The sequence below is a fragment of the Haemaphysalis longicornis genome, unplaced genomic scaffold, assembly GCF_048455015.1.
Source record: "Haemaphysalis longicornis isolate Haplotype H1 unplaced genomic scaffold, Haemaphysalis longicornis Haplotype H1 scaffold_4, whole genome shotgun sequence".
In the NCBI taxonomy this organism is placed as follows: Eukaryota; Metazoa; Arthropoda; class Arachnida; order Ixodida; family Ixodidae; genus Haemaphysalis; species Haemaphysalis longicornis.
Window position 1 is genome coordinate 95416273 of NW_027526361.1, and position 22916 is coordinate 95439188.

Below are 22916 nucleotides of genomic sequence, written 5' to 3' on the forward strand. Positions count from 1 at the left end.
AGAGTCATCTAAACTATGACGCGGATGATGGCATGCATATTCAGCTTCTCAAGGGCCGCGGATGCACTGGTCGGAAATCACATGATTCAGATACGTAGGGTAGGTTGTAGTGCCCTTGGCTACACTGTACCTTGGCGCCAGGCTAGTCCAATGTCAGGAATCGACAGACTAACGTCCTAACCGTCCTAACGTCAGTGCGTAGAGTTTCATACTAGTATGAAACTCTATGCGTCAGTGTAAATCCGGTAAATCAACGTTGGTGTAAATGCAGATCCCTCGACAGCATGTAATTCAATTTTGCTTTAAAACAAAACAAACAAATTGATTTAGCGAGTGACTGGCACTACCGGAATATTCCATATTTTTTGGGAGCGCAATTTATAAAGAAACTGTCGTGCTTTAAGCGAAGTAGCTTTTTTACGTCAAAAATTACTTTTTTATTTTGCGCATTCAACTTTGCAAAGTCACTTTGCAAAGTCGTATCAATATGGCATCAATAATGGCGGCGCCTAGCCGACCGTTTGTTTAGTAAGGTTAGAGTGAACTAGAAGTATGTATAGAGTGGTTCAAACGGGCCCCAAAATGTGAGGCAAAAAGAGGGGTCAAACCGTTTAGGGGCGCTGCGAACGTTACCCCTCCATCGTAGCGCAGCGGGTACAGTACTGGACATCTACGCAAAAGACCAGGGTTCAAATCCCAGCTGAGCCTCTCCTTTTTTTTTTTACATACTACCTCATTAGGGGTACAAAAGCGCCTAAACTGTACCGTATATTGTTGCTGTGCACTAACTCATTGACTTGGTTTATGTTGGGTGAGTGTTGAGGGGCGGACCAACAGATACTAATACTTTAAAAATAGCTACAGCGCAAACAGAAACAAGAACACATACTAACACATTGGCCATAAACTGGCTGTAATTACTTCTGTAGCTTCCCTGCTTACTGCAAACGCGTACATAACCAGACTTTTATAGTTCCGGGAACCATCGGCGCAGCCGTATAGGATAGGCGTTGCTTCGCACTAATTGATATAAAGTAAAAATGGGCGAAAAAAGCTGTAAGGAAGACATGCAGCATAAACGAAAGGTCCGGTCATAGACGAGGGCGTGCCAATAAAGGTTTATCACCACAAATAAAAGGCTAAAGATCCAAGCAATATCGCACACTTCTGCGGTATTGCTGCGATACATCTGACGCGAAGAAAGCTGCAACTAATAAATAAAAAAAAATTCTAGTAACTGTTCATCATTGCTTTAAAAGACTCTCTGTGTGAAATATTTGTCAAGTAAATGATGAGATTAAATTAACCGGAACAGATCTTGTTACGCTGTAACGTTTGCATGAATTGTGCTTCAGCAATTAACTCGTCGTCTGCTTCCTCGATCGCTAATGCAGACAACACATATATATGTTCTCGGCAATAACAAAGAAAACGAAAATGCACAATTTGTGTTTGTGTAGCCAAATTATTTAATACTAAGAGCTCATTGCACTAGATTTGGCTAAATGAATAACAAAGATTAGCTCATCTGTACTCGGTCATGATCGTCTGCTTCGTCTGCACGACTGCGCAGCCGTGCCCACTGCAGTCTGTTCATTCCGCTTTCACTTTATCGCCTTTGCAATTGAAAGATTGCTTCTTGCCTTATATCTGATAGGGCAAGAAACAATCTCGTCATTGTAACTCTAGATAAAAGAGAATTCCCTTGTTGAGGGTTCTGATCACCGTGTACGTTTGCTTGCACGAATCGCGAATTTTTCTATGTCGATGCCAGTGGTTCCGTTTAGAAACTAAATGTTTCTAATTTCATTGTGCTGTCTCTGTTCGAATTTGTAAACTTTCAGAAGAGTACACAAGCTTTTTGGTGCGTATAGAGACGCAGCTTGCAAGAGTGGCAGATATTGTTTCACTGAAACGGCTTCATCATTTTCTATTTAAATGTGTAGCGCGACCTTCGTTTGTAAGTGGCGTGCATAAATTCAGCTTTGTTAAACCTTTCAAAAGGGCATTAAGTGTCACTGTTATGCTACACAATACCGGTTGCATAAGCATCGCAATCACGGCGCACGCAAAAGGTTGTTTTCTGTATTTTGTATAGAGGGGAGGAAGACAGAAAGCGAAAGGCCAGATTTTGATTTGCGTATGGGGTGAGCTTATGTTATCCTTTGTCCATAGTAAAATAAAAGGCACTGGCTATGTTACAGCTTTAAAAGTTTAACCAACTAAAAAAAGAAAGAAAAAGACTATCCTTGAGGGGGATTTGAACCGATGTATTTCGCGTAGGAGTCGAGTACTCTATCCGTTGCGCCACGATGGAGGGGTAACGCTCGCAGCGCCGCTAAACGGTTCGACCCCATTTTTTGCCTCACTTTTATTACATGGGCCCTATGGGCGTTTGAACCACTCTATACTTCTAGTTCACTCTAGTAAGGTCGTGTAGCTAGCGGATTGTTCAGTGACCTATTCGTTTCGAAAAAGTGCCGCGTTGGTGTCTTGTTATGTAACTTCGCAATGCCGATGTGTTGTGCTTTCGGCTGCTCCAGCAAGAACGGGCATGGCAAAAGACTTTTCCTAATTCCGTCCGGGAAACACGACGCACAGCGGAGGAAAGTTTGGTTGCATAGAATTGGACGGGCGAACTTCAAGCCGACGCTGGCATCACGGCTTTGCGAGGTTAGTATTTTAACTCTTTTTTTGTTCTCGCCTCGTTAAATTTTGCGCCCGTTTGAGCCCTCCCGGTTCTGTTTTGAGCGGCCACTAACGAAGACATTCGCTCCGCAACAGTCGTCCACCCTTTGTTAACGAACAGCTTTGGATGCGAGGCCGTGTATTTGTTGTGTGTGTTTCGTTGTGGGTTCTGATATAGAACAGTGGACTTCGGTTATATGGAGTTAACTGGGTTTATTATAAAGTAGGAAGAGAAAACGTATACAAGCGACTACATGGCTGCAGCACAGAAGAGGAAGTGAAGTGGCGGACAGGGCGCGGGCGTAACTAGAAGCCGTCGTCTGCTCAAGGTTCACCGCGTTCCGCCGCTGGGAGGTAGAGAGGAATCAAACTCGTGGGGCCTCGTGTTGAGAGCTGTTCCCGCCGGCGGCTTTCATACACCGTGGGGTGGGTCCCGCCGTCTACGCTCTTGGCTTTAAGGTCCACTTGGCTTGACTGCGTGGCGCCATCTGTTAGTTCCTCACGTAACAGTGGAACAGCGAAACAGTGGACCACATCCTCTACGAATGCCCCAAGATGCCCGTAGACGTCTCGGCAGCCAAGGTCCTAGCCGAAAGCTTGGCTCTGAGCGGGAACTCTACACAGGACCGGGCCAGAGAGGCTGTGCTCACGAAGCAACGCCTCCGCCTCTGGGAGCAGCACTGCCGGCACGCTGACGCCGACAAACTCTGCGACGCAGCAGCTAGCCAGCAACGAGCGGCCACAAGCCCCAGAGACTGCAGTGCCGATTAGACCAGCGAGGATACACACTACACAGTGACAGTGTCTTCGATGAACATCGGAACTTTTGGCACACTCGTACGCGAAAGCAAGTCACACGCACTACGAAGGTCAGCTGACCCAATTGACACCGCCGCCGACTCGAAATGGCTCGGAGCGGATTGGGAGCGGAGAACACCGACCGGGCAAAAAGAAAACTTGAATGCGACGAACAAACTGTAAACTGAAACTCTTTCCTGTGGCGCTACCTAGCGCCTGCCCCGCATCAAAGGGGACTAGGAACTTTTACTTTACTTTACTTTACTAACAGTGTGCGCGTTTATTCATGGTATCTTAATTATAAGCGGCGCAGCATGCATGCCCCGTCGTTCACAGAGCTTCATTCTGGTACTAGCGTTAACGCCACGGAGGAAAGAAAGAACCTTTCCATTCCTCCATGGTTAACACGCACTCCTGGCCTGTATATCGCCGATAACCTAATTTCGATAAGCATCTTCAGTTTTCTGCTCAGAAGTGCGTGTGGCATAGTGCTGTTGGTGCTGCTTTGATGTACTGCATGCGGATAATAGGCAGCAACCGAAATGTGGAGTCCGCTGCCTCCTTGTGCATGACCACCAAGTGCACCAAGGAGACATGGAGTGCGTGTCGCTTGCAATAATGAAAGCAGCCAGCTGTATCCATGTATGCTGTCGCGAGCCAAGCGGGTGCGAGTAATTCTCCCATGGCAAACACACTGGCACAGTACATACAGCAAGCGCCCTTGCGGAGACGCCGTGAGCTTTGTAGGCGACGCACTGCACGGAACTAGCAAGAGATTTGGAAGCTTTGAGCAGACTCTTCAGTAGCTTTGTGAACTCTCAAATGTTGGAGGGAAAGCATTGGTCTCATAACGTCTGTACTAGTCATGTATCTGCATGCTGATAGCTTCTGGTGGCATTTAAAAACTGTTTTTCACCTTTGTATCTAGTGTAGCCAGACGCTGCTCAGGTGGAAGATCTATTTGTTATGCAATTAGGTTAGGGCTGGTCATCTGTAAGTGTGCGTGCTTCAGAGTAAAACAAAAGTATCGGTGGCAGCTTATATAACATTCTCTTTTGTTTTGTTTTCTCCCGTTGCTTAATCTTGATGAATCTGTTGTGCAGATTTTGTTGACTTTCTGCAGAATTATTTCGGCCACAATTGCAGGACCTTTTCCACTGAAACTATGGTCCCTAGAAATATTTGCTAGTCTGCCGTCCACGTGCTTTCTCTATGAGAAGGCCTGTCCGCGCCGCTGATGCACGCACAGCGCTGCGCAGAGGGCGCTGCAAGCAATCTGAGCGGCCTCAGGCCGGCCTGTGCCGAGCGCTACTGCCGCGAAGAGCGAGCGCACATCGGGGTTTGTCAGCCAGTTAGAGCGGTGAAATCTAATGGCACGACGTACATAAGCTCACAATTGAAGGTACGATGGTACTATAAGACCTTTTAATTTCGCGCCCAGAATGTTTCGCGAATTGGGCTACGGAGCCTCTTTGTTGCCGCTGAATTTCGCGAGTGAGACCGAAGGATGAAACCGCAGCAACGAGCGCAGCCGTTTCGCTACCACCGCTGAAACCATTGTTAAAGTGAAGCTTCCTATGTCTCACTGATGGCCTATGTCGCCGTTCAGATCCGGTGACGGCACGGTCAAAACAACGCCCCCATCGGCTTCCGCAGTGTTTTGGCGTCCACACAAAGTGGTGAGGTCATGCCGGGATTCTGTTATATGTGCCTTTCGGGCTGAAAGCGCGGGAAATTGAAACGAATATTTTCAGGCCATTCAATGTAATTATTGCGCGCTGAAGTATTTAAAGTGTTGTTTGGGGTTCGCCAGACCATTAAGCATCGTTAAAAGCAATAAAAAGGATCATAAAATTTTCGTGTCAGTACTCCTTAAAATGGCGCACATTTGACGGTTGAACGGTCGCTAGGGCTCTCCTGCAATGCATTATGAAGTGTTCGTGGCACATGTGAGACTCGGCGGTGCAATTTTTTTCTTTCTCAATAGGATCATTTCACGGAGGACCAATTTGAGCCACGAATATTGGAAAAGCTTGGCATCAAAAAACTGAAACCAAATGCCACTCCCAGCATCTTTTCCCACAGGAAGCCACCTAAGCAGCGCAAGCCACCTGCACGACGTAGGTGCACCGTTTTGCTGTTTTGTCTATGGGATGCATCTTAGTTTTTTCTAATGCACCAATGTCACCTTTGCATACAGGTGATGCACCACTCGGCAGTCAGAGCTTCTCTCATGGCCCAGAAGTACACATCATGGAATCTTTTACTGTTGGTAAGTGTAATTAGCGTGTTTGTGGCCTTGAAGTGTGGTAGTTATTAGAGAACTGGGGCATTGCAGCTAGTTTTAAGCTGGATATATAAGCAATAACTGCAGCTCCCTTGTGCCAGCCTTTCTGAGATACGCCCGACTAAATCAAGGCTGGCTGCTCAATGTAATTGCGAAGGCCTTTCACACATACATCGCCACACCATGGACACACTGCTAAAAGTACAGCAGTCATGCTTGAAGCCAGTGAGGAAATGGAAGAATGTTTACCTTTTCCATTTTTTAATCTTTGCAAAGCGGCCTTATAATGACATAAAGGTGAAATAAGCGTGTTTTACAACAACAAAGTACTGGAAGCTCCACGGAATTAAGGTTGGATGTATGTCGGTAGTTAAATGTGGGGCACAGACGCAGCGCCGCTGCATTTACAACCAACACAAAAAAAGTGAATGCAAGAAAGCCAGCGCAACACTTGAACTGTGACATTTGCGAGTGACGTATTCCATAAGGCCGCAAACCATGTGTAATACCTCTGTGCAACCCGCCGCGGTGGCTCAGTGGCTAAGGCGTTGCGCTGCTGAGCACGAAGTCGCGGGTTCGATTCCCGGCCGCGGCGGCCGCTTTTCTGATGGAGGCGAAAAGCAAAAACGCCCGTGTGTACGAGATTTCGGCGCACGTTAAAGATCCCCAGGTGGTCAAAATTAATCCGGAGCCCTCCACTACGGTGCACCTCATCGCCTGCGTTGCGTCGGCGCGTTAAACCCCACAATCAGATCAATACCTCTGTGCAGTCTCGGATTACACAATCGCAACTCAATCACAAGGATGCAAGAAGGGAGTCACCGTAACAGTAATTTGCATGCTCACGTTCGATCGTTTTGCACTCACATGCAGCATGCTGCACATGTAAACAAACACCGCGCCGTGCGTATGTGGGAGCGGCATCCATACCCTGTACACACAAAAAGCAAAATGGCCTCACTTTGTGCAAATTGGTAAAACGGCTCAAAAAGCATGGGCAAACTGCAAGAAAAACTGTCCACAGAGAGCAGCCCCATAGCGTGATGAAGGTGTCTACTCTGAAGGGGCACCAAAGAGGGCGGAGTTGGTGCGCTGTTGCGGGCGAGGAGGAAGTTGTTATATTGCCGCTGGCGTGATGTTGGGTTGCTGCTGCGGTGTGTGCATGCGCACTCCATCTGATATGGCTGCCCAACTACATATCAACTGTGGATTCTTTGATGGCAATTAGCAAAGACTAGGCAGCTGCCGTGGTCTAATGGGCTGGTTTTTTCGAGGCTGCAAGGCTGCGCCTCAATGAATAAACGTTATGCTGACTGCAACCTGTCTGATATAACAAATCCCTGGCCATTTCCACTAACGTGAAACCTTGTGAGGGGCGAAGCATGCAGTGTATTAGTGTATACTTGGTACGTTGGCATTTTTGCCAATGGAGATGAAGCCATTGAGGGGTACAGGTATACAGCTTTGCTGTAAAAATCTCTTGTCTTTGAAGCACAAAGCTGTCTAGCGCGAGGCGTAACAGGTGTCCTGGTGCTGTTTTTAGTACCCGTTACGTTATAGTGCGAGGCATAAACAAGCTTCCTGGTGTTTTAGTCCCAAGCAACCACCGGACGTCCGTCGGCCGTCCGCCGTACGTCCATTCCGGCTCTAGCGGACGTCCGTATGACGTCCGTTTCAGGGCCGACGGACGTACCATGTACGTCCGTTGGACGTCCGGTTTTAACACTTCCGTACGTCCAGTCGGACGTCCGAAACTGGCTGTATTTTGGATGTTCAGTAAAAATTTACAGAATCACATAATGACAAGCTAATGTTCTTACAACGAACAGTACAGTACACCGCGCAAGGCTAGCGCACTACCGGGCAGACGGCATACATGAACACAGTGAACTTGCTTCACGTTTAGTTAGCGGTTCTCAATTCTTATATATCCTTCCCCAAAGAGATCGTCGTTGGAGTTGGTGAAGTGCTTCAAAACAATTAAAAAATTAAGCTTAATATTAGAAATATGCAAATGAAACTTGCAGCATACAAGCCTGGTTGTTGATGTACAAAATCTTTTTAATTGAAAAGCGCAGTAGCTTTTTTGTTTTTGCTTTTATAGTCAATTTACGCCATTATTTGATGCTTCATAGTAACTTTTTACGTCCGTTGGCGGATGTCATTCGGACTTGTACATCCATTTCTGGATGTCCACTGTACGTCCGAAAATGTACGTCCAAAAATGGACGTACAGTGGCCGTCCAAACTGGGCCTTGGATGTCCGGCTGTATTTCGGCCGTCCAACGGACGTCCGTGGTTGCTTGGGGTACCGTGACTACATAAGACGAACGACAAGTACTTCGACGACAACAGCTAAGGGGCTTCACCCCTAAAAGTGAACGAGAAGAGAGTCGGAGGAGGAGGGAGCAGTTAGTGTTACCTTAGCTATTTTAGCCAAAGGACCACTGTCCGCACTGCTTTCTTTTTTCTGAATGGACTTGTACCAAGTTTGCTGTTACAGTTGATAGTATTTTGTTTCGTGAAACATTGGGTATGACTTGACAGACAGGGTTACGTAAGTTGCAGTGTCGCTAATGCCAGATGGCCAGTGTCGTGTCAGATAAGCCCAATGCACCCAACTGAGGAGCATGAGCCGGCATACTGTGCGCCGTACGTACTGGTACCTCTGTATTTAAGTGTTCACTGGTAACTTCCTTTGTTTAATCCATTATTCTTACTGCTATAAAAAGAATGCACTGAATTTAAGTGAAGATGGCTCTTTTTGTGATCTCTTGGCATTATACTTTGTCGGCCTGAGGCAATCGCAACATACTGCCCGTAATTCATCATGAGTTCAGTGCGGACAAGTAACTGGTGAGTTGGATGGCTATTCTACGTGTTCCTAATTATGCACTTCATTTTAATGAAGTTTGCAATAGAAGCGGTTTCAGTGGTATTCTAGGCAGTTCTTAGAATCAACCTTCGATTGAACTTTCCAATGAAACTTGCATTTTGTCGTTATGGCCCTCTCAAAGATACCTTGAGTCTTCCATTTCCTCCTTCATATTTCATGTTACGTGACCTCTGTGTCGTGAATACAATGACATAAATGCATTGAACCTACCTTGAGTCTTCCATTTCCTCCTTCATATTTCATGTTATGTGACCTCTGTGTCGTGAATACAATGACATAAATGCATTGAACCTAAGCCGGTTTCCTCCTCACAAAGGCATCAGAGGTGTGCTGTTGCATCAATCAGAAATTTACATGCCCTGAAGCAATCTCTACTGAAGTAAATTTGTGGGTCAATACAGCTTCATCTAGTACTCAAACAGCTTGTCACATTTTTTAGCTACCTTGAGGTCATGCATTGTTCTGAAATATTGAAGTGCAGTCTGTCACGTTTGCAGCCCTCCAATTTTCAATGTCTGACATGCATGGATGTGCACAAAAAACAGGAAAATTACACGCATTGAAGTTTAAAAATGGCAGCAGGCACCTGCTGTCGTAAATTGGGATGGCCAGGTAGTAACATCAGGATGGTTTAGAGAAGTTAGGATGGCTGAGCGGAGGTTACCACGTACCGAAGAGCATTAGGCCTGTGAGAAAAAAGGAACAGTCATGCTGTTTAAGTCCATCCACTTGCCTAACTTTATTTCCGATTTTTTGGCCGTAGCCACCTGCGTCTGTACCAGGCCTGAACAACACATAAGTATCAGCGCTGTGTGGGGGCGCTGCATGTTGGTTAACATTGGTAACAGTCCTAAGACAACACTACGGGGAGTACTTGTTCACAGGTTTTCTTGTCCCCGTGCTACGTCGCAACTTTGGTGTGCTAGCAGTGGCCACGTTGGAGTCACTGGTTACACGCACGCTACTGTTAGCAGCAGTCTGTTGAGCATCTCTGGCACAGCTACGTTCAGGGAAGTCATTCCCAGGTGGCTGTTCCTCATAATACATGTCTGGAACAAGTGGTGCTTGGAGAAGGAGGAATAAACTTTATTGCAGTACGCAATTTAGGGGCAGAGGGTGACCACTGGGGGAAGCCCAGCGATGACTTTGGCAACATGTTCCACGAGGAATTTTTGGACCTGGCAATCAGGGGGTGGTGCCTCCAACTGTGGTAGAGCAATAGCACCAGCAGTGTCAGGAGTCGAAGGTGTTCATGTTTGCACCCGGCACAAGTGGTCACCGTGTCGCTTCCCCGTGGTCTTTTCCTCAAAATGGACATGGGCTGACAGCAGCACAGCTACATGACCCAGTACTGCATCCTTCCTTGTAGCTCGGGCCACAACAGCAGGTGAAAGGAGTTGCGGATATACCTCGTCAAACATGAAAATCTCTGCAGGGCTAGGAAATTCAGTGCTGTCATTGGGCAGTGGCAGCCTGCTAAGAGCATCAGTGTAACCGAGCTCTTTGTCAGGCTTGTATACAAGTTCGGGCAGTGGCAGCCTGCTAAGAGCATCAGTGTAACTGAGCTCTTTGTCAGGCTTGTATACAAGTTCGGGCAGTGGCAGCCTGCTAAGAGCATCAGTGTAGCTGAGCTCTTTGTCAGGCTTGTATACAAGTTCGGGCAGTGGCAGCCTGCTAAGAGCATCAGTGTAACTGAGCTCTTTGTCAGGTTTGTATACAAGGTCGGGCAGTGGCAGCCTGCTAAGAGCATCAGTGTAACTGAGCTCTTTGTCAGGCTTGTATACAAGTTCGGGCAGTGGCAGCCTGCTAAGAGCATCAGTGTAACCGAGCTCTTTGTCAGGCTTGTATACAAGTTCGGGCAGTGGCAGCCTGCTAAGAGCATCAGTGTAACCGAGCTCTTTGTCAGGCTTGTATACAAGTTCGGGCAGTGGCAGCCTGCTAAGAGCATCAGTGTAACTGAGCTCTTTGTCAGGCTTGTATACAAGTTCGGGCAGTGGCAGCCTGCTAAGAGCATCAGTGTAACTGAGCTCTTTGTCAGGCTTGTATACAAGTTCGGGCAGTGGCAGCCTGCTAAGAGCATCAGTGTAACTGAGCTCTTTGTCAGGCTTGTATACAAGTTCGGGCAGTGGCAGCCTGCTAAGAGCATCAGTGTAACTGAGCTCTTGCAGTGGCAGCCTGCTATAAGAGCATCAGTGTAACTGAGCTCTTTGTCAGGCTTGTATACAAGTTCCGGCAGTGGCAGCCTGCTAAGAGCATCAGTGTAACTGAGCTCTTTGTCAGGCTTGTATACAAGGCCGGGCAGTGGCAGCCTGCTAAGAGCATCAGTGTAACAGCTCTTTGTCAGGCTTGTATACAAGTTCGGGCAGTGGCAGCCTGCTAAGAGCATCAGTGTAACTGAGCTCTTTGTCAGGCTTGTATACAAGTTCGGGCAGTGGCAGCCTGCTAAGAGCATCAGTGTAACTGAGCTCTTTGTCAGGCATGTATACAAGTTCGGGCAGTGGCAGCCTGCTAAGAGCATCAGTGTAACCGAGCTCTTTGTCAGGCTTGTATACAAGTTCGGGCAGTGGCAGCCTGCTAAGAGCATCAGTGTAACCGAGCTCTTTGTCAGGCTTGTATACAAGTTCGGGCAGTGGCAGCCTGCTAAGAGCATCAGTGTAACTGAGCTCTTTGTCAGGCTTGTATACAAGTTCGGGGAGTGGCAGCCTGCTAAGAGCATCAGTGTAACTGAGCTCTTTATCAGGCTTGTATACAAGTTCAGGCAGTGGCAGCCTGCTAAGAGCATCAGTGTAACTGAGCTCTTTGTCAGGCTTGTATACAAGGTCGGGCAGTGGCAGCCTGCTAAGAGCATCAGTGTAACTGAGCTCTGTGTCAGGCTTGTATACAAGTTCGGGCAGTGGCAGCCTGCTAAGAGCATCAGTGTAACTGAGCTCTTTGTCAGGCTTGTATACAAGTTCGGGCAGTGGCAGCCTGCTAAGAGCATCAGTGTAACTGAGCTCTTGCAGTGGCAGCCTGCTAAGAGCATCAGTGTAACTGAGCTCTTTGTCAGGCTTGTATACAAGTTCAGGCAGTGGCAGCCTGCTAAGAGCATCAGTGTAACTGAGCTCTTTATCAGGCTTGTATACAAGTTCAGGCAGTGGCAGCCTGCTAAGAGCATCAGTGTAACTGAGCTCTTTGTCAGGCTTGTATACAAGGTCGGGCAGTGGCAGCCTGCTAAGAGCATCAGTGTAACTGAGCTCTGTGTCAGGCTTGTATACAAGTTCGGGCAGTGGCAGCCTGCTAAGAGCATCAGTGTAACTGAGCTCTTTGTCAGGCTTGTATACAAGTTCGGGCAGTGGCAGCCTGCTAAGAGCATCAGTGTAACTGAGCTCTTGCAGTGGCAGCCTGCTAAGAGCATCAGTGTAACTGAGCTCTTTGTCAGGCTTGTATACAAGTTCAGGCAGTGGCAGCCTGCTAAGAGCATCAGTGTAACTAAGCTCTTTGTCAGGCTTGTATACAAGTTCGGGCAGTGGCAGCCTGCTAAGAGCATCAGTGTAACTGAGCTCTTTGTCAGGCTTGTATACAAGTTCGGGCAGTGGCAGCCTGCTAAGAGCATCAGTGTAACTGAGCTCTTTGTCAGGCTTGTATACAAGTTCGGGCAGTGGCAGCCTGCTAAGAGCATCAGTGTAACTGAGCTCTTTGTCAGGCTTGTATACAAGGTCGGGCAGTGGCAGCCTGCTAAGAGCATCAGTGTAACTGAGCTCTTTGTCAGGCTTGTATACAAGTTCGGGCAGTGGCAGCCTGCTAAGAGCATCAGTGTAACCGAGCTCTTTGTCAGGCTTGTATACAAGTTCGGGCAGTGGCAGCCTGCTAAGAGCATCAGTGTAACCGAGCTCTTTGTCAGGCTTGTATACAAGTTCGGGCAGTGGCAGCCTGCTAAGAGCATCAGTGTAACTGAGCTCTTTGTCAGGCTTGTATACAAGTTCGGGCAGTGGCAGCCTGCTAAGAGCATCAGTGTAACTGAGCTCTTTGTCAGGCTTGTATACAAGTTCGGGCAGTGGCAGCCTGCTAAGAGCATCAGTGTAACTGAGCTCTTTGTCAGGCTTGTATACAAGTTCGGGCAGTGGCAGCCTGCTAAGAGCATCAGTGTAACTGAGCTCTTGCAGTGGCAGCCTGCTATAAGAGCATCAGTGTAACTGAGCTCTTTGTCAGGCTTGTATACAAGTTCCGGCAGTGGCAGCCTGCTAAGAGCATCAGTGTAACTGAGCTCTTTGTCAGGCTTGTATACAAGGCCGGGCAGTGGCAGCCTGCTAAGAGCATCAGTGTAACAGCTCTTTGTCAGGCTTGTATACAAGTTCGGGCAGTGGCAGCCTGCTAAGAGCATCAGTGTAACTGGGCTCTTTGTCAGGCTTGTATACAAGTTGGGGCAGTGGCAGCCTGCTAAGAGCATCAGTGTAACTGAGCTCTTTGTCAGGCATGTATACAAGTTCGGGCAGTGGCAGCCTGCTAAGAGCATCAGTGTAACCGAGCTCTTTGTCAGGCTTGTATACAAGTTCGGGCAGTGGCAGCCTGCTAAGAGCATCAGTGTAACCGAGCTCTTTGTCAGGCTTGTATACAAGTTCGGGCAGTGGCAGCCTGCTAAGAGCATCAGTGTAACTGAGCTCTTTGTCAGGCTTGTATACAAGTTCGGGGAGTGGCAGCCTGCTAAGAGCATCAGTGTAACTGAGCTCTTTATCAGGCTTGTATACAAGTTCAGGCAGTGGCAGCCTGCTAAGAGCATCAGTGTAACTGAGCTCTTTGTCAGGCTTGTATACAAGGTCGGGCAGTGGCAGCCTGCTAAGAGCATCAGTGTAACTGAGCTCTTTGTCAGGCTTGTATACAAGTTCGGGCAGTGGGAGCCTGCTAAGAGCATCAGTGTAACTGAGCTCTTTGTCAGGCTTGTATACAAGGTCGGGCAGTGGCAGCCTGCTAAGAGCATCAGTGTAACTGAGCTCTGTGTCAGGCTTGTATACAAGTTCGGGCAGTGGCAGCCTGCTAAGAGCATCAGTGTAACTGAGCTCTTTGTCAGGCTTGTATACAAGTTCGGGCAGTGGCAGCCTGCTAAGAGCATCAGTGTAACTGAGCTCTTGCAGTGGCAGCCTGCTAAGAGCATCAGTGTAACTGAGCTCTTTGTCAGGCTTGTATACAAGTTCAGGCAGTGGCAGCCTGCTAAGAGCATCAGTGTAACTAAGCTCTTTGTCAGGCTTGTATACAAGTTCGGGCAGTGGCAGCCTGCTAAGAGCATCAGTGTAACTGAGCTCTTTGTCAGGCTTGTATACAAGTTCGGGCAGTGGCAGCCTGCTAAGAGCATCAGTGTAACTGAGCTCTTTGTCAGGCTTGTATACAAGTTCGGGCAGTGGCAGCCTGCTAAGAGCATCAGTGTAACTGAGCTCTTTGTCAGGCTTGTATACAAGGTCGGGCAGTGGCAGCCTGCTAAGAGCATCAGTGTAACCGAGCTCTTTGTCAGGCTTGTATACAAGTTCGGGCAGTGGCAGCCTGCTAAGAGCATCAGTGTAACCGAGCTCTTTGTCAGGCTTGTATACAAGTTCGGGCAGTGGCAGCCTGCTAAGAGCATCAGTGTAACCGAGCTCTTTGTCAGGCTTGTATACAAGTTCGGGCAGTGGCAGCCTGCTAAGAGCATCAGTGTAACTGAGCTCTTTGTCAGGCTTGTATACAAGTTCGGGCAGTGGCAGCCTGCTAAGAGCATCAGTGTAACTGAGCTCTTTGTCAGGCTTGTATACAAGTTCGGGCAGTGGCAGCCTGCTAAGAGCATCAGTGTAACTGAGCTCTTTGTCAGGCTTGTATACAAGTTCGGGCAGTGGCAGCCTGCTAAGAGCATCAGTGTAACTGAGCTCTTGCAGTGGCAGCCTGCTATAAGAGCATCAGTGTAACTGAGCTCTTTGTCAGGCTTGTATACAAGTTCCGGCAGTGGCAGCCTGCTAAGAGCATCAGTGTAACTGAGCTCTTTGTCAGGCTTGTATACAAGGCCGGGCAGTGGCAGCCTGCTAAGAGCATCAGTGTAACAGCTCTTTGTCAGGCTTGTATACAAGTTCGGGCAGTGGCAGCCTGCTAAGAGCATCAGTGTAACTGGGCTCTTTGTCAGGCTTGTATACAAGTTGGGGCAGTGGCAGCCTGCTAAGAGCATCAGTGTAACTGAGCTCTTTGTCAGGCATGTATACAAGTTCGGGCAGTGGCAGCCTGCTAAGAGCATCAGTGTAACCGAGCTCTTTGTCAGGCTTGTATACAAGTTCGGGCAGTGGCAGCCTGCTAAGAGCATCAGTGTAACCGAGCTCTTTGTCAGGCTTGTATACAAGTTCGGGCAGTGGCAGCCTGCTAAGAGCATCAGTGTAACTGAGCTCTTTGTCAGGCTTGCATACAAGTTCGGGGAGTGGCAGCCTGCTAAGAGCATCAGTGTAACTGAGCTCTTTATCAGGCTTGTATACAAGTTCAGGCAGTGGCAGCCTGCTAAGAGCATCAGTGTAACTGAGCTCTTTGTCAGGCTTGTATACAAGGTCGGGCAGTGGCAGCCTGCTAAGAGCATCAGTGTAACTGAGCTCTTTGTCAGGCTTGTATACAAGTTCGGGCAGTGGGAGCCTGCTAAGAGCATCAGTGTAACTGAGCTCTTTGTCAGGCTTGTATTCAAGTTCGGGCAGTGGCAGCCTGCTAAGAGCATCAGTGTAACTGAGCTCTTGCAGTGGCAGCCTGCTAAGAGCATCAGTGTAACTGAGCTCTTTGTCAGGCTTGTATACAAGTTCGGGCAGTGGCACCCTGCTAAGAGCATCAGTGTAACTGAGCTCTTTGTCAGGCTTGTATACAAGGTCGGGCAGTGGCAGCCTGCTAAGAGCATCAGTGTAACTGAGCTCTTTGTCAGGCTTGTATACAAGTTCGGGCAGTGGCAGCCTGCTAAGAGCATCAATGTAACCGAGCTCTTTGTCAGGCTTGTATACAAGTTCGGGCAGTGGCAGCCTGCTAAGAGCATCAGTGTAACTGAGCTCTTTGTCAGGCTTGTATACAAGTTCGGGCAGTGGCAGCCTGCTAAGAGCATCAGTGTAACTGAGCTCTTTGTCGGGCTTGTATACAAGTTCGGGCAGTGGCAGCCTGCTAAGAGCATCAGTGTAACTGAGCTCTTTGTCAGGCTTGTATGCAAGTTCGGGCAGTGGCAGCCTGCTAAGAGCATCAGTGTAACCGAGCTCTTTGTCAGGCTTGTATACAAGTTCGGGCAGTGGCAGCCTGCTAAGAGCATCAGTGTAACTGAGCTCATTGTCAGGCTTATATACAAGTTCGGGCAGTGGCAGCCTGCTAAGAGCATCAGTGTAACTGAGCTCTTTGTCAGGCTTGTATACAAGTTCGGGTAGTGGCAGCCTGCTAAGAGCATCAGTGTAACTGAGCTCTTTGTCAGGCTTGTATACAAGTTCGGGCAGTGGCAGCCTGCTAAGAGCATCAGTGTAACTGAGCTCTTGCAGTGGCAGCCTGCTAAGAGCATCAGTGTAACTGAGCTCTTTGTCAGGCTTGTATACAAGTTCAGGCAGTGGCAGCCTGCTAAGAGCATCAGTGTAACTGAGCTCTTTGTCAGGCTTGTATACAAGGTCGGGCAGTGGCAGCCTGCTAAGAGCATCAGTGTAACTGAGCTCTGTGTCAGGCTTGTATACAAGTTCGGGCAGTGGCAGCCTGCTAAGAGCATCAGTGTAACTGAGCTCTTTGTCAGGCTTGTATACAAGTTCGGGCAGTGGCAGCCTGCTAAGAGCATCAGTGTAACTGAGCTCTTGCAGTGGCAGCCTGCTAAGAGCATCAGTGTAACTGAGCTCTTTGTCAGGCTTGTATACAAGTTCAGGCAGTGGCAGCCTGCTAAGAGCATCAGTGTAACTGAGCTCTTTGTCAGGCTTGTATACAAGTTCGGGCAGTGGCAGCCTGCTAAGAGCATCAGTGTAACTGAGCTCTTTGTCAGGCTTGTATACAAGTTCGGGCAGTGGCAGCCTGCTAAGAGCATCAGTGTAACTGAGCTCTTTGTCAGGCTTGTATACAAGTTCGGGCAGTGGCAGCCTGCTAAGAGCATCAGTGTAACTGAGCTCTTTGTCAGGCTTGTATACAAGGTCGGGCAGTGGCAGCCTGCTAAGAGCATCAGTGTAACTGAGCTCTTTGTCAGGCTTGTATACAAGTTCGGGCAGTGGCAGCCTGCTAAGAGCATCAGTGTAACCGAGCTCTTTGTCAGGCTTGTATACAAGTTCGGGCAGTGGCAGCCTGCTAAGAGCATCAGTGTAACCGAGCTCTTTGTCAGGCTTGTATACAAGTTTGGGCAGTGGCAGCCTGCTAAGAGCATCAGTGTAACTGAGCTCTTTGTCAGGCTTGTATACAAGTTCGGGCAGTGGCAGCCTGCTAGGAGCATCAGTGTAACTGAGCTCTTTGTCAGGCTTGTATACAAGTTCGGGCAGTGGCAGCCTGCTAAGAGCATCAGTGTAACTGAGCTCTTTGTCGGGCTTGTATACAAGTTCGAACAGTGGCAGCCTGCTAAGAGCATCAGTGTAACTGAGCTCTTTGTCAGGCTTGTATACAAGTTCGGGCAGTGGCAGCCTGCTAAGAGCATCAGTGTAACCGAGCTCTTTGTCAGGCTTGTATACAAGTTCAGGCAGTGGTAGCCTGCTAAGAGCATCAGTGTAACTTTGCTCTTTGTCAGGCTTGTATACAAGGTCGGGCAGTGGCAGCCTGCTAGGAGCATCAGTGTAACTGAGCTCTTTGTCAGGGTTGTATACAAGTTCGGGCAGTGGCAGCCTGCTAAGCGCATCAGTGTAACTGAGCTCTTTGTCAGGCTTGTATACAAGTTCGGGCAGTGGCAGCCTGCTAAGAGCATCAGTGTAACTGAGCTCTTGCAGTGGCAGCCTGCTCAGAGCATCAGTGTAACGGAGCTCTTTGTCAGGCTTGTATACAAGTTCGGGCAGTGGCAGCCTGCTAAGAGCGTCAGTGTAACCGAGCTCTTTGTCAGGCATGTATACAAGTTCGGGCAGTGGCAGCCTGCTAAGAGCATCAGTGTAACTGAGCTCTTTGTCAGGCTTGTATACAAGGTCGGGCAGTGGCAGCCTGCTAAGAGCATCAGTGTAACTGAGCTCTTTGTCAGGCTTGTATACAAGTTCGGGCAGTGGCAGCCTGCTAAGAGCATCAGTGTAACTGAGCTCTTTGTCAGGCATGTATACAAGTTCGGGCAGTGGCAGCCTGCTAAGAGCATCAGTGCAACTGAGCTCTTTGTCAGGCTTGTATACAAGTTCGGGCAGTGGCAGCCTGCTAAGAGCATCAGTGTAACCGAGCTCTTTGTCAGGCTTGTATAGAAGTTCGGGCAGTGGCAGCCTGCTAAGAGCATCAGTGTAAGCGAGCTCTTTGTCAGGCTTGTATACAAGTTCGTGCTTGTAAGCAGAGTACTTTAGAGCCCACCCAACCACTTGAGGGGAAGCTTTTACTGGAACAGGCTTGCTGGTGCCCGGCAGTCCAAGTGGCTTGTGGTCAATGTGTGCTCGAAATGGCATGCCCCCAACATGTACTTGTAGAAATAGTCCGTACCAAACACTAAGGCCTGTACCTCCTTGTCGAGTTGACTAGTTTTACTCTTCTTTTGATGGGCTGCTCGAGGTAAAAGCAATGAGGTGCTCACGGCCCTCGGCATACTTGCATGCCAGGCAGTCTTGGGCAGTAACTAGTTACTAGTAACGCGTTACCGGTAACTAATTACTTTTTTCAGTAAGTCGTAATTGTAACTAGTTACTTTTAAGTTAGAGGAACTGGTAACTGTAACACTGTTACTTTTTTGTGGAGTAACTGTAACGATAAATATCGTTACAGTTACTTCGTTTCTATAAAAAAAATTATCCAACAGCAACACTCATAAACGACCGTTGTACAGTTTGCGCGGTTCACTTTTTCGGCTTTTCCTCTGGAGAACCTTCGTCTACTTCATCTCTGCCAGCTCCCTTTGCATGGGTGAAAAAGATCTGAACTAGAAATGTTTAGGCGTACACGTGTGCGTAGTGTTCCACGTGGTCCAATAAGGGCTCGAAGTTTCTAAGCTGCAGTATATTCCTCAGCAGCGCGACATCGCTCTCACCCATACCCTGCGACATGCGCCTAAGCGCACGTGGATGCATGTTGACGCGCCAGAACCTATAGTCCGATGCGCGGCTGCACCATTTTCGCCACATCTGGAGTGCAGTGAACAGGAAAACAAAGGCGGACCGGAATACAAAGGCGAACAGGAAAACAAACACCCACAAACGCCGCACAACGCACTAAAACCTCTGCACTTTCGCGGAAGCCTGGAAAACTCCGGTCAGGGCGTCTCTTTCTCATTAGCGACGTGCAGCCCCATTTGCAGGTCATAAAACGCCGCGGGGAGTCTCTCGGCGGCCTCGCGCTCGTCCAGCCCTAAGCGCACTTTAGAGTGTTCGACTCACAAGTCGCACTTGCTTGCGGCCATTGTGCGAGACCCCTAGCCGTATTTGGGATCACGCCTTTGGGACCCCTCGTCTAGAGGCTTCATAGAGCTGTCAACAGTGCTCGAACGAGGTCGAGGAAGTAATAGATTTCATGCCCCTCCACACATATGACGACCTCAACAATGGTGGCCCCGGCTGCCCTCACACCAGCCAGCATCTTGGCCGGCAGATGTCTGACCACACTGCCACTGCACGAAGAAATGTTCTTGGAAAGTCTCGCGACTTCGTTTCGAGGGCTGTGGCCGAAACGAAAACAGTAGCTGTACATCTCCTGAAGGTTGGGTGCAAGGAATACTTGGGCGAGCTTCGTTCGGCCAGAGTCCTTCAATGCTTTTCTGGTCACGAAACTTCTCCGTAACGCTATGGGAGAGCTTCATATGGGGACCAAAGCTCCCGCGCGGTGGCGCTACGAGTCCGGTGAAGGCGGCTTGGACGGCGGCGGCCGCATTTGCAGTGCGTTGGAGCGCGAGCTTGCTGGTGTTTGTTGTGTGATATAGCTTTCTACACTCATAACGAAGGGCAAACTTTGTGAACTATCATGCCTGTGACGTGCTGTGTACCTGGTTGCCGCTCTGGCTATCGGAGTATAACGGAAAAGGCTTCGCTGTTCTGCCTCCCAAGCGACCGCGAACAACGCGACAGGTGGAAGCGAGCCATTCCATGACAGGAGACGGACGCTTTCAGCTTCGAGTCGAAGGCCGTTCGTGTGTGCGAGAAATGTTTCGACCCTACGGACATTATTCGAGCCGATGAGTTCAAAATAAGTGGGCAATCTGTGCTTCTGCAGCGCGAGAAGCTCAAGCTCCGCGTCGATGCCATACCCGAGATATTTGAAAACTTGCCGGCGTATTTTACGAATCCCAAGCCACGGTCGCGCTCACAACGAGAAAATCCGTCTGCAAAATGTCGTCGTGTTTAGGCGCTGAACAGCGATGGGACCACAGCTACTGTGATTTTGGTTATCCAATCAGACATTTTGAATTTGGAAAGCGGAGCATGGCTATATTTGCTATATTTTTGCATATATATATTTGCCATATTTTGCCATATATATTTTTGAACTCTACCGCTAAGGCTAAGGCGTTGTGCTGATAAGCCCAAGGACGCGGGTTCCCAGCCGCTTTTCTGATGGAGGCGAAAAGTGAAAACGCTTGTGTGTTCGAGATTTCGGCGCAAGTTTAATATACCTGAGTGGTTAAAATTAATCCGAAGCGCTACACTACGGCGCGCGCTCCATTGCCGGTGTAGCGTCGGCACGTTAAACCTCGTAATCAATCAATCAATCAATCAATGTTTTTTAACTTGCTGTTTGGGTCGGAAGGGTGTGACAGGCACTGAGCGGGCGAGTTTTTATCTGTTGACACCGTATGCCTATGGGGACAGCCGAGAAAGTCGCTCAAGGCTGTAGCATTTACTCCTACCCTGGCCCCACCGCGCGCCCATTATGCTGCTTCCATTTTGTGAGCGTTTTTTTCCTGCTGTCCACGCTCACTTTCCGAATCTAGAATATTTTTTCACATTATTAGCGCGCTCTCAAATAGCGCAAACACAGCGCTAACCCAACGTGCTGTATGTTTGCACACCTATTTGCTCAGCGCAGCATGTCGCCCAGGGCTGAATACACATTTAATTCTGGCGCTAGTTAACTCAAATCATGCAGGCGGCTGCAAAGGCTAGTCAAAAATTGAAAACGTCAGATGTCCGCCGTCTCAAAGAGAGAACGTAGCGGTGCCTGCCGCAACGAACGAACACTGCAACATATACGCCTCAGTAACACCCGTGGTCTTGCCTCAATTTCAGAGCTGAGCTACGCGACAACAACTGACTCAAAAACATGCACACTTCGCTCGCGTTTTTACAGGTGGAAATGAAGAGCAGATCAAAGTAGGCGCGTTGCCGAAGGAGAAACAGCCGGCCCGCAAGCGTCGTCGCCCGCCGGCGAAGCCTTCACGTTAACAGGGGCGATCCTAGCGGCAGCTTTTGTCCCTGAATGAAACTTCGGCCGGAGTTTCGTGACCAGAAGAGCATTGAAGGACTCTGGTTCGGCCTACGGCAAACGAAGGGAGGGGTTCGTGGGATCGGCGACGTGGTTGCTGTGGAAGGCTGGGATTGTGAAAGCAGTGTTTTCCGGTCGAGATGGCAAAATCCGCCTTTGTGAGGACAGGGGGGAGGAGGGGGGAAACAGTAAAGTGTTCATTTCAGTTTATATTCCCTTTGGAAATATCTTGTCTCATTCCGGGGATGGGGGTGGCTGGGGGTTGGGGCGGGAAAACGACTCCGAGGGCCTACGGACAAACGTCGCTTCGGCAACTGCTCAAATTGGTCCCCGTCTCCGACCACAAGTATGAAATAAAAAGTTAACGAAGCGCTTTCAAAAACACCTCGACAACCGAAGTACTCCAACGTCCGTTTCCCCTTTCCTCCGAGGGCCTTCCGTCGATTCGCCACCTCCGCCCCCTTTTTCCCATTCTCTCTCACTACGCAGGGCGGTCAAGCGACGGCATTGTAGGCGAAAATAATTTAAGTTGACATTGAAAGATTGTTTCGGCTGTGTCGTCCTCCAGCTCTGTATGGTATAAGTTCGGCCTCTCTGATTCCGACTTTGAAAAACAACTAATTCCATGCTACAATGATGTTTGCAAACAAATTTCTTGCAGCGAGAGTGTAGCTACAAAAAAATAAAGTTCCTTATGAGGGATAGCAAAACTTCCGTATTAAAAAAAATGAGGCGTACACAATGATTGTTGGTTTGGGCATGAGAGTGCATCACTTTAGGTTCCCCTCGTGTAGGCTTTACTAGGTGTAATTTTTACTACCTGCATGCCTGCGTACGTTTTTATAAAATAAGCCAAATCTTTTTAGCTATTACATAGTTTTATACAGTAATGGAAAAGTAACAACGCTACTTTTTTGCAGTAACTGTAACTGTAACTGGTTACTGTTGGAAAAATGGTAACTGTAACTGTAAAGCCCCAACCACATGGAGCGATTTTGCGAGCGACTTGGGGCGCGACGCGACTAGCGATGAACTACTTTTCGCCGCGCACAAAATCGCTCATCGAATCGCTCGGTTCTGGGTCGCCAGAAACAGTCGCTCGCCTCCCGGAAGTGGCCTCAGCGACTAGCCAATAGGAGAGCCCCTACGTAAGCACGCAACCTCTGGTTTTGAAAGAGAACGGGGGGAAGATTTTGCAAATCCAGGCAGACGACGTTTGCGGTGCAGCGGCAAAGAAAGCTTTGCGTGGCAAAGCTTGTGTACATGCTGAAGCAGAAGCAAGAAGGCTCCCGCTCACACTGGGTGAGACCCGTGTGGGAAAAACGACGTCAAGAAAGCGAATTCTTCACGGCGTTCATGTTGGAGCCGAGAAACGAGGCGCAGAAGGAAAAGCGTGCGCTATCGCTAACCCAAACCAGTTTTAGAGATGCGATGAAGTGCAAAAAGCAAGGTAGAAAGGCGTAATACTTTTTAGTCATGCTTTTTATGACAAATGAACAAAAAAAAATGTTTGCCAACATCCAGCGTACCAAGCGCATTACTATGCGCAGTGCGGAAACATTGAAATCGCCATCCTCAGTCGCATGCTCAGTCGCTCGAGCCGTCATGTGGTTGCCTCGGCGAGCGACTTCGGTTCGGCGACTGCGGATCCTAGTCGCGTCGCTCGTCGCGTCGCTGGAAAAATCGCTCCATGTGGTTAGCGCTTTACAGAGTTACTTTTTTGGGTTAGGTAACTGTAACTGTAACACTGTTACTTTTTTT

General features: G+C 48.7%; 1 pseudogene across 1 annotated transcript in view; it reads left to right on the forward strand.

Moving 5' to 3' along the window:
* LOC144179851 (uncharacterized) overlaps nt 1-22916 on the forward strand; it is a 51387-nt pseudogene that overhangs the window by 21612 nt on the left and 6859 nt on the right. The window contains exons 6-8 of the transcript XR_013324334.1: nt 2430-2673; nt 5474-5606; nt 5687-5758. The product of XR_013324334.1 is annotated as an uncharacterized LOC144179851 (transcript). The remainder of the gene's footprint in view (nt 1-2429; nt 2674-5473; nt 5607-5686; nt 5759-22916) is intronic.